The sequence below is a fragment of the Chamaea fasciata genome, unplaced genomic scaffold (genome assembly GCF_029207755.1).
Source record: "Chamaea fasciata isolate MVZ Bird 193981 ecotype frontalis unplaced genomic scaffold, bChaFas1.0.hap1 SCAF_325, whole genome shotgun sequence".
Classification (NCBI taxonomy): domain Eukaryota; kingdom Metazoa; phylum Chordata; class Aves; order Passeriformes; family Sylviidae; genus Chamaea; species Chamaea fasciata.
In genome coordinates this window covers 56,523-67,754 of record NW_027094410.1, presented here as the reverse complement: position 1 = coordinate 67,754, position 11,232 = coordinate 56,523, and the positions used below count along the sequence as shown (strand labels likewise).

Below are 11,232 nucleotides of genomic sequence, written 5' to 3'. Positions count from 1 at the left end.
CAGGATGGAAATTTGGAAAAAATAAATATTCCCTTACTAGAAGCAGAGAGAAAAAACATCAAATAAAAGGAAGGAATAATCTCTAAATCCCAGCTTGCCTGGAAAACAAGCTCAGGAATTTCTAACACTGAAAACTTTCGGAACAGTCATCAAGTTGGTGGAAGTTCATGGAACAATGGTTTAAAATCTGCCTCCTCTGCTCTGAGTTTAAAGGGAAGTGGGAATTGAACAGGTCTAGTTACTCCTATCCAAAAATTATCTGTGTTTTGTGGGAGTAACAACCCAAAGAAACTCCAGTCTTACTTGTATTTGATATCTGAAACTCTGAGCAGAGTTGGGAAGTTTCAGTGGAACAAAAGAGCCACAATTCCTGCAATAAAAAAATTTGACTCAACAAAAGCCAGAAATTTTATTTACAAATCCATGGAAGAGGAGGAGGATGATACCATGAACACACTCCAGCTGAAAGCAAGGATTTATTGGAAAAGGCAGGAAATCAAACTGAGAGTCTCTGGTTATGGTCAGGCAATTATCCAGGAGTCAGAGAGACCAGTGGGAACCTTGGACTGGGATAAGGCCTTCCAATGGCTTCACTTCCTACTGGCTCTCTCCTTCTTGCCAACAACCTGGAAAAGGAAAAACAGCAGGAATAAAGTTACAAACATAGGCAGGCCATCCTTGGTTCAGGCAAACTGAAGTGCAGCTCCCAGGGAGCAAGTCCATGCTGTGCCTCGGGGAGCTCCGGGAATCTGGGATTGCCTGTGGGATTAAAGGGCTGGAAAAGCACACCCACCTGCCAGGTTTAGTGCTGAGACAGAGCAAGGCCTGGGCTCAGGGGCAGCAGTTAGAGCTGGGACTGCAGGAGAACACCCCAAACCCGGGTTAAATATCTGGCATGACACACAGCACGCTCCAGGAGAAACTCAGGTGGGAGAAGCCCCTGGATCATCCATGTTCTTTGCCCTTGGCAGCTTTGCCAGGGCCTCCCTCAGAATTCTGACCTCACCGTGCAGCTCCTACAAAATAGGAGAACTTACGGAAATCATCCAGCAATCCATCGACTTACACTTATTAAGAACCAAAGCTGCAGCAAAATGTGCTCAAACTCTACTGCAAACCAGCAGGTCTGAAGAGACGCAGAAATTTCTTCCAGAGGGGGCATGTTGGTGTTACTGCTTTAATCTCCTGACACTAGAGCATATTTGTACAAAAAATTCATTGAAGCAACTAAATTTAAATGAGATTCTTTTACAGTAAAGCTGGCCAAAAAGGAGTCTCAAAATTAACATATAAGCCACCGAGTTATTTTTTAAAAAAAGGGTGTCTTTGGTGTGTATAATTTTCCAGCGCCTCCTGTGTTCAGTCCTTGCCATTTATGTTTACAAAGTTGATGCTTAAGACCTTGTAGAAAGCTCAAAAAAATATCCAGGACAATCCAGGTGTTTTCACAAGTACCCTCACTATGGAGCAGTGCCAGCCCCAAGTGTTTGCTCCCTCAGCCCAGCCCGGAGCAGGGTCGAGCTGCTGCCCAGGACGGTTGCCAAGGGACCCACTTGTTTGAAGCTGTAAATGCAAGGGGCCTGCACTGGAGTGCCAATAAATTTGACATAAGCGACTCTCATCTTTAACTGTGACTGATATTCTCAGGGAATCCACATCACCTTAGATGGGGCATTCCGCCATGGATTTCATCCCTCTGCATCTGAAACAAAGCTAGGACAAAAGTCAAAGGGCTGCAGGATAACTGGACAGCTCCAGACACCTGGTGGCAATCTAGGAATACCCTCTACAGCCCTACTACACCCTACATCACAAATTTCAAGTCCCCAGGACTTGTACTATTACCCATACACCCAGACTGAGCAGCAAGGCAGAGCAGCTCCGGGCCAAACACACACCAACACCCGTGAGACAGGACAGGACAAACAAGGGGACACAACAGGGACACAAATCCTCTGGCAAGAAGAATGACCCTGAAGGAGCAGTGAACTAAGAACGAGATGACCGAGGTAAGACTGAAGGCGAGCTGACCAGGCTCAGAGAACCCTGCAGGAAGAAGATGCCAACGGGATGACTTATCCCAGAAGACACAGAGACAGATGCCCAAGAATCCTACGGTCAGAATCCTCTACCTATCTTGGCATTCTTACAAGACCTAATCCACCGGACCGGATAAGGGCGGTGCACAGCTGGTGATACAGCTCAGAACAAGACTTGAAGAGGCATCAGCCTGCATGCTTGCGAAGAGAGACGGATTCCAACGCGTGTGTCCGAGAACACGAAACAAAGACGCCTGGCCGAGGAAGGCAGAGACCAGATATGCTAAGACGGATGCCAGGATTTTTAATAGGCCCCTCGAAGGGCTAAGGGACAAGACATGAAGCACAAGACACCCAAAAGACACAGAGTGCACAACAGACAAGTGACACAACACACACCAGGACTGCTCTGCCCTGCACACCTCAGCACTTTGATCCAAAATGAGACTTTCTCTTCACGTAGCCTAAGGGGTCACATCTGGGACATCCCTGTCTCTAAACCTGACTCAAAAAATCCCTCCCACTGACCCCTGCCCTGGCACCCCGCTTTCATCCCCTCTGTGGGGCTCCAAGCCCTCCACTTCTCTCTCAGATGTCCAGGGAGGCAAATCCACGCCAGGTGCCAAAGAAGGCTGCCTCTCCCTCAGGGAAATTCCTGCTGTTGCCGGGCGGTTGTCTCCTAAGTCAGCTACAATCAAGAAAACCAAATATCAAAGCATAATCTTAGCAGCACGTCAGCCAAAAACCAGCAATTCTGCTACTCACCATCTCCTAAGAAGGCCCGGGTCCTCGGGCAGCACGCCTCAGCTGCGTCCAGAGGCTGACACTCACAGTGCCAAAGCCTTAGAGGCATTACTGGCACTGAGCCCACCCACCACAGCCTCCATTAGGGGTGTGAGCATCCCCGGTTGGGGCAGGACAGGAACGCACGGTGGACATCCCCAGTGAACCTCAACCCTGTGGACTCTGCCCCACCATGGGAACTTCCTGTCTGGCCCTAGCTTAGGGGTACTGCCTGCACCTCTCAGGACTTCTGGCATTGCCTTGCCATTAGGATTGCTGCCTGCACCTCTCTCAGGGAAACAGTGTTGGCAGCAGTGCTGTGAGGGCTGGTATACCTGTACTCTGACTTGTATCCTAGGCTGTACCCCTGATTTTCACTGTGTGTTCTCTAGTTCTTGACTCCTTTACCTCTCAAGCCCTGCCTCAGCCTCTGTATGTGTCACTATAAGCTCCCCCCTTCTGAACCCTACTTCTTTAGAGCCCTACACCTTCAAGGCGGGGACGCTCTACACCGTTAGTGTCCCAAGAGCTGTCCTGCAAGCAGGGCAGGTACATCCACAGTTGTTCCCTGCCTACCCTAAAAAACGTGGCCCTGAGACAGGGCAGAGGCTGACAGAGCCAAACTCTTTGCACAGGCAAAGGCACGAAGCCTTACCAACCGCCGCCCCGAGAGGGAAATCAGGAGCACTTCCACCGGCTGCGGAGAGACGGGGAATCCTAGGGTGGGTGGGGCGGGAAAACCCCCGTTATCCCCAGCCCTGCTGGATCCTGCTCCCCACTATCGCTTCCTGCCTGGCCGTGTCTGCACATGTCAGAGCGTCTGGTACGTTCCCGCACTAGGGCTGCTGCCTGCACCTGCTCTCAGGGAAAGCGTGCTGGTAGCAGTGCTGTGAGGGCCAGTATACCTGTACTCTGACTTGTATCCTAGCCTGTACCCCTGATTTTCACTGTGTGCTCTCTAGCCCTCGAGTCCTTTACCTCTCAAGCCCTCCTTCAGCCTCTGTGTGTCACTGTAAACCCCCCCCTGCTGAACCCTACTACCGTACACCTCGCAATCAGCATTGCCCTATAACAGGATGCTCCTGGGAAAGGGATCCCAGGGTGTGCTGGGCCAGGAATCCCCCGCTGCACCCTAACCCTTTGGACTCTAAAAGGAGACCAACAATGTCAAACTCCCTAGAACATGGAGATGGGTCAGAACTGCCCTGCCAAGGCTCTGGTGCTGCTGAGGAGAAACCCTCACCCTTTAATCCTGAGGGGACCATCCCACTAGGGCCCTCTCCTGTAAGGTAACTTTAAATCACCACCCAAGACTGAAAAGGTTTTCTCCCTTCTCCCGACCGCCAGCCCCAACACTTAGCTTTTGGAACACCAGCAGGCGAAATGCATCCTCGACAGAAACGAACATCTCAGCACCGTGGACGTCCAGAGGTTCTCTGCGTCCACCTCAGGGCCGCTGTACCCAAACTTTGGCTCCACACCTCCTCACACTACCTAGGATCACAAAACAGAAAATGCGACTATCCCCCTCCAGAAGAGTAATCCCCGGGGCTCCTCAGCACCGCTGTCGTGGCTCCCCCTCAGATCTTCATCCCGCTCCAGAGGCTGCCGGGAGCGTACCCAGCAAAAGGAAAAGGTACGTGCTGAGCACGGCGCACACCTGTGGGTCACTCTGCCTAAAGGCCGACTCACCAGCTCCCTCTGTTCCTTGGCACGCCTAGGACAGCAGCAGCACCCGCAAAGCAAAAAATCACGCCGAGTTGCTGTGAAACAGCACCTCCCAGCTCTGACTGAAGCACGCCACAAATATACCTTAATGCTGCACCCATCTGGCCTCTGGCATCCGGGGCCAGCACATCTGGTAGGGGGACACCCGAAAATCAAAAAAAAAAAAAGAACAGTGAATGCTTAGAGTTGCACCAGCAAATAAGACTTGAGCAATAGTGACTACTACTGCCTACCCATCACTGCTCACCTTGCCCGCTGATATCCGGCCGTACCTCCTAAAAAAAACGACAAAGAACAGCGCTGTAACATAGCCACCATTTACACCTCCACTGCAAACACAAACAGTGACTGACCTTCTCGGGGGAGCCCCCTCACCCAGGATGGGGCATTCCGCCATGGATTTCATCCCTCTGCATCTGAAACAAAGCTGGGACAGAAGTCAAAGGGCTGCAGGATAACTGGACAGCTCCAGACACCTGGTGGCAATCTAGGAATACCCTCTACAGCCCTACTACACCCTACATCACAAATTTCAAGTCCCCAGGACTTGTACTATTACCCATACACCCAGACTGAGCAGCAAGGCAGAGCAGCTCCGGGCCAAACACACACCAACACCCGTGAGACAGGACAGGACAAACAAGGGGACACAAATCCTCTGGCAAGAAGAATAACCCTGAAGGAGCAGCGAACTAAGAACGAGATGACCGAGGTAAGACTGAAGGCGAGCTGACCAGGCTCAGAGAACCCTGCAGGAAGAAGATGCCAACGGGATGACTTATCCCAGAAGACGCAGAGACAGATGCCCAAGAATCCTACGGTCAGAATCCTCTACCTATCTTGGCATTCTTACAAGACCTAATCCACCGGAACGGATAAGGGCGGTGCACAGCTGGTGATACAGCTCAGAACAAGACTTGAAGAGGCATCAGCCTGCATGCTTGCGAAGAGAGACGGATTCTACTATGTGTCGAAGCATAAGGTTTAATGGCATCAGCACCTCACCAAGGAATAGGATCTGTTAAGAACAATGCCTAGCATTTCCAAGAGGTTGTTCAAAGGCCTAAGTCAAAAGACACACCATACGAGACACCCAAAAGACACAGAGTGCACAACAGACAAGTGACACAATACACACCAAGACTGCTCTGCCCTGCACACCTCAGCACTTTGATCCAAAATGAGACTTTCTCTTCACGTAGCCTAAGGGGTCACATCTGGGACATCCCTGTCTCTAAACCTGTCTCAAAACCCCTCCCAGTGACTCCTGCCCTGGCACCCTGCTTTCATTCCCTCTGTGTCTCTGAGCTTTCCAATTATCTCTGGGATGTTCAGAGATGAGAATCCATACCGTGTGCTAAAGAAGGCTGCCTCTGCCTCTGGGAATTCTTTGCTGTCACCCAGCTGCTGTCTATCTAGTCAGGTACCATACAGAAAACCAAACATCAATGCATGATCTCAGCAGATCTATGTGCCGGTCAGTGGGAGGGTCTCAGTATACTACCTGTGGACCACCTAATTCACACAAACAGTAATGGATGCTTAGATTTACACCAGAAACACCACTACCCTGACCACACAAATACAGGAGTTTTAGAAAAGAAAAAACAAACAAAAATCCACCAAACAAAAGCCAACTATTATTTCTCCTAATCCAGCTACCAAATACAATAAAAATAACTCCTATGTCTAGTCTCCTGAAAAAACCTCCAAAGTAAATACCCAGGACCCCCCCACCCTAAAACTAAAAGATCCATTCAACTATAAACAGTATCTCCCAAATTATCCATAACTATAGAACACATACTATAGCCAAACAAGCTAAATACACAAATCCCTATAACACAAAAAAACAATAATCTGATTTTAAATATTATTATACTCCAAGAAATGAACTACTGCCCCTTACCTCAAACCCACCAAAAAAACACTACACACCATGATAAAAGCCACCCCTAAATAAATAAAACCGCCCCCATACCTCACACTACAACCAATTACACCACTGTAAACCTCAGGAAACAAATCCTTGGAAAACATAATACCCCACCAAAATAAAAACCTCCAACAACACAACTCAGTTCAAAAACAACCTAACCCACATGTAAACTAAGAAGCCTAATGTAAAGTAAATAGATCACATTCCTCATCATACACTATTGCCAAGCAAAATAAAGCTACACAATAAGTTATTAAAGGCCGCTTTAAAACCATTAAACAGAAAAAAATTTGGAAAAAAAAAAAAAAGCTGCCTCTAACAATACACCTAAACTTCAACCAGCCAGGGTGGCCCTACCCAATCTGAATCCCTGCACACAATGATCAAAACCCCAATAGCACATATCAGAAGCTTATCAAAAAAGCTACTTAATTGTATGTTGTTGGGGGTTAGGTTTGTTCCTTCTTTCTCTAAAGAATTTTTTCCCCACAAGTTACCAAGGAGATCAAGTGTTGGATACTTGAGAGTACTTAACTGAAACAAAGAGGTGGACAAAAGGTGGAAGGGGGAGATAACGCAGGTAAAAGACAAAGCTTGAGGCAGCGGCGTGCTTTTCTGCTTCCGGCGTTCGGGGAGACGCGTGTCTGCCGCTCCTGGAGGAGCTCAGCTGCCGAAAAGCACGCGGAGGGGAGAACGGCTGTTGCTGGCTGGAGGAGTTTCACTGTGGCCAAAGGGATCCAGTCCTGGGAAATCTACTATCACCGGTTCGGCCTGAATCCGGAGTTTTCCCAGCCACCCGCGGGGAGCTGGTCCAGGCCCTGCCTCTCCTTCGGCTTTCTTCGGCGCTGCTCCTCTTGCTGCAGCGTGACCCTGCACCCCCTGCCCTGCCGGGACATCCTGCCCCTGCCTGCCGGGACACCCTGCCATCCCAGCTACCTGCCGGGACTTTTCCACAGTTCCATCTTGGTGCTCTGAGGATCCTGCAGGGACACCGAAACCAAACTGCCCTGGGTTTTGTGAAACAAAGCCCTCAAGGTTCTTGGTACTGTTGTCGTTTGTCATTAATGCTGTAGTTGTTTGGTGGGGGGGGAGTTTTTTTTTGTGTTTGTTTGCTTTGTATTACATACTAGTAAAGAACTGCTATTCCTATTTCCCAAATCTTTGCCAAAGAGCCTCTGATTGTAATTTTACCTAGCAGATACCTGTCTTCCTAAACCAAGACATATGTCAAATTCAAACCCACCCATAAAGTTATCTTCACTCAAAAACCAAATTACATGTAATAAATAATGCCAAAAAAATCAAACAAAAGACTATATATCATCAAAGAAAGCAACAGTGAAAAAAAACACGTATAAGTACCCCTATTTATAAAATCCCAGGTGGAGAGAAATCCCTCTTACTTTAAACACAAACAAAAACAGAAGAGGAGTTTCATTATTCATTTTGAACTCTTTTTGCCTTCGTAAGCCCTTTTTCTTCTGGGAGCACTTAAAAGAGATTAGCAAAACAAAGCTGAAAAAGAGAAAAATCCCCCCTACGACTCCACACTGGCTTACCTGCTGCTGCTGTCTGCCACAAAGAAACACTCCACATCCATGTACTCCTGCAGGCACTATAAGAGGCTTTCCCACCACTGCAGCAACCCCACATAGAAACTCAACATGAGTTCCTCAACCTCTACAGCTCAATGGAAAAGTGAACCGAGGCTCCTCTGTTAAACCGCCCCTGGCAGGAACCGCCCCATCATCATTGTAACATCTCACACCTGCAGCTGGTCTGCTCCCTCATTATCCTGACAGGTCACACCTGTGGCTGCTCTGTTCTCCCCTCACCGTTTACAGCTCATACCTGGGGCTAGTCTGTCCCCTCAATCATTCTGTGACAGCTCTCACCTTGCGGCTGCTGCCACTCCGAGTGTGAGGGCAGGGGCAGAGCGGACTTGCTGCTTATTCCCCAGAGAGTTCAATGTCTGCACCTGACACGCTGGGGCAGCGGGCTTTCCTTGCTATGGGTAAGGGTCCCTCTTCTGCAGGTGCCCAAGGCTGAAACTGGGATTCCACCTCCAAAAGTCCATATGCCTGAGATCCACAATTCCTTAGGAAATCCCCCAGAAGTCATTACCCTCCATTTAGAATTTTGCCTTGGAATCATTGTTAACTTGTCTTTCTGTGGAAGTGTTTCAAACATTCATTGAGAGTTCAGAAGCCTGGTTGGCTTTTTTATGACTTAAGCTGACAATCCCAGGCTAAATCCAAACACCCAGAATTACGAGGAACTACGGAGACCATTTATAAATACTCCCCTTCCTTGCAACTTTATCCCTTATTGCAGATCCCTGGGGCAGATTTACTTTCTTCCCAACAGCACCATTCTGGCAGAGATCCTACTTCTCAGACACAAACCGAACGCAAACCTGCCACGGGGGGGATGGGGCAGGCCGGGGCTGGGCTGGTGTCAGAGCCGGGGCGGAGCCTGGGCTTGCAGCGGGGGAGCGGGGCTGGGGCCGGGGGTGAACGGGGCCGGGGGGGATCAGGGCCGGGGGATCTGGCAGAACCCCGGGCCCTCAGAGCAGGGCCGGGGCCGGGGCCGGGGTGGGGGGGCCAGGGAGGATCGAGGGAGAGGGCGGAGCCACGGGCCCTCAGAGCGGGGCCGGGGCAGAGTCTGGGGCAGAGCACAGGGCGGGGCCAAGGCGGGGCCGGGGCAGGGACGAGGGAGTAGGACCGGGGGCGATTGAGGCCGGGGCCGGTACGGGGGTAGAGCCCAGGCCGGTGCCAAGGGTTATCGGGGGATCGGGGCCGGGGGGCTGGTGCCGGTTCTGAGGGCGGGGCGGAGCCCCCGGGCCCTCAGCGCAGGCTGGGCAGGGCCGGGGCCGGGTGGGTTCCCAGGGCCCGCTGTCCAATCAGCGCTTCCGATGCCTCAGAGAGCCCACGAATCGCGAGCCGGGTGGGGGTTCAAAAGGGCCCCGGAAGGGGCTGTGGGGATCTGTGGTTCGGTGTGGAATGCTGAGGTCTGTCTGTGTGGGTATGGAGTTTCTCCAGGCTGTTTTAGCGCAGTGAGAATTTGTTCATTTGTTTCTGTATAAGCTGTGCTGTGTGGGATTGTGTTTATTATGTAGTGGGTGATGGTAGGTAGGGCTGAGGGGCTGTTGTTCTGTGTGTTTGTCAGAGTTTCTCTCTGAATTCCAAGATATTCTGTTATGTGTGGTTAGGAGGCAGACGTTGTTTTAATTTAGCTTGTTTTTGGCCTTTTTTGGTGCTAAATCAGGGATTTTTTTGTGCATTCTGTCTCAGTGTTTTCTCTTGCTTGAGCTTTCCTATGGTTGAGGTAGAGGGAATGTGGGGAGTTTTGTGCTGTGCTATAGAATTTTCTTGGTAAGTTCTCCTATAAATCAAAGCTATGCTAAGCCTTGATGTGTTTGCAGGTGTTGGGGGGGGGGGGGGGGGAGGACGTGTACTCTTGGGGTGTGTTGTTTAGGGAAGGTACCAAAGTTTTCCTGTCTTTTTTTTCCCCCTTTAATCTCCCGTGACATGTGGGCCTGGCTGGTGTCTGGTAGTGAAGGTTTTAATTAGCCTTTCACTAGGAAGAACATGGTAGGAAGAAACAACCTTGTGAGGTTTGCTTTCTTGGCTGGTTTATGGAGTGACTTCAATTATAGAATTTCTGTGGAAAGTGCTATCATGTTTCAAAGGGCTACTTATTGGAAGCAGAGACAGCTTTTGAGTAGTGTGAGTTATTTCTGCTAGTTTAAGTTTTTTGTTCCATAATATTTAGGTTGCCTCAGCCCTGGGCAGGGCAGTGGTGCCTGAGGGGCAGGGAAGCAGGGGCAGAAGAGTTGGAAAAGGTGTGTGAGACCTCCCTTAGGTGTCCCCAGTCTGGGAAGGGGCTGAATGATAAATGGCACTCAGGGCAGCTGGGGTTTGTTTGGGTTGCTTTGTTTGCTTTTGGTTTGGGGGTATGTTTTGGGGACTTTTATCGTGGGGGTAGAGAGTGTTTAACTTGTTTTGTCAGGAGGAGCTTTTTTCCTTGTCTTAGCTTTGTCATGAAGCATGAAGGTTTTGTACTGGAAACTTTGTGTACTAGGTCCAGTGTTCGGGGCTTTTGTCTGGCTTGGGAATACTTCCTGTTGTAAATGGCTATTTGAGTTCTCAGGAGATATGCTTAAAGGCATGCAAGAGTTTCCTTGTCTATGGAATTTTCTTATGGTTATTCTTTCTGTTTGGTTTTATTTACAGAGCAAGATTCATTTTTGTGTTTATGCTCTGTAGCTCAGCATGTACAGAAGGTGTATTGACCCTTCAAACCAAGCACTGCAAGTGCACGGTGGTTAATTGGATTAATTGTTGTCTGAGGAATAATGGATGAAGTCTATTCCAGTTTCTTTTGCCACCCTGTGGGAATGTGGTGTTCCTGTGTGCATGGGGTTTTAGGCGCGCTTGGGGAGAGGTAGAATCAGCACTTGGATTACTCCGGTTACTTGATGGGAAATGTGTGTTTGGAGCAGCCCCGTGAATAAACTGGTCTGGATACATGATGGGAAATGTTTTGTCCTTCAGTATACCCAGGAGCTCAGTGGATCCTCCCACACCGAGCAGTGCCAGTGCCCGGCAGTGAACTGGAGCAGTTGTTGCCTGAATGGGTTGAACCTGTTGGTGCTCTTGGTACACCGTGAGGATTTGATGTTCCTGTGCACCTGGGGGGGACCTTGGCCGTGCTTGGGGAGATGTAAAATAAGCGCTGGGG

At 49.7% G+C, this 11,232-nt stretch overlaps 1 long non-coding RNA gene across 1 annotated transcript; it reads right to left on the bottom strand.

Annotated features, from left to right (window-relative positions):
* Positions 1 to 382: 382 nt before the first annotated feature.
* Positions 383 to 8,194, bottom strand: LOC136305222 (uncharacterized). Its single transcript, XR_010725163.1, has 3 exons — positions 8,049 to 8,194; positions 794 to 1,016; positions 383 to 626 (listed from the first exon to the last, which is right to left on the bottom strand). It is a non-coding gene; the product is annotated as an uncharacterized lncRNA (long non-coding RNA).
* Positions 8,195 to 11,232: the final 3,038 nt, after the last annotated feature.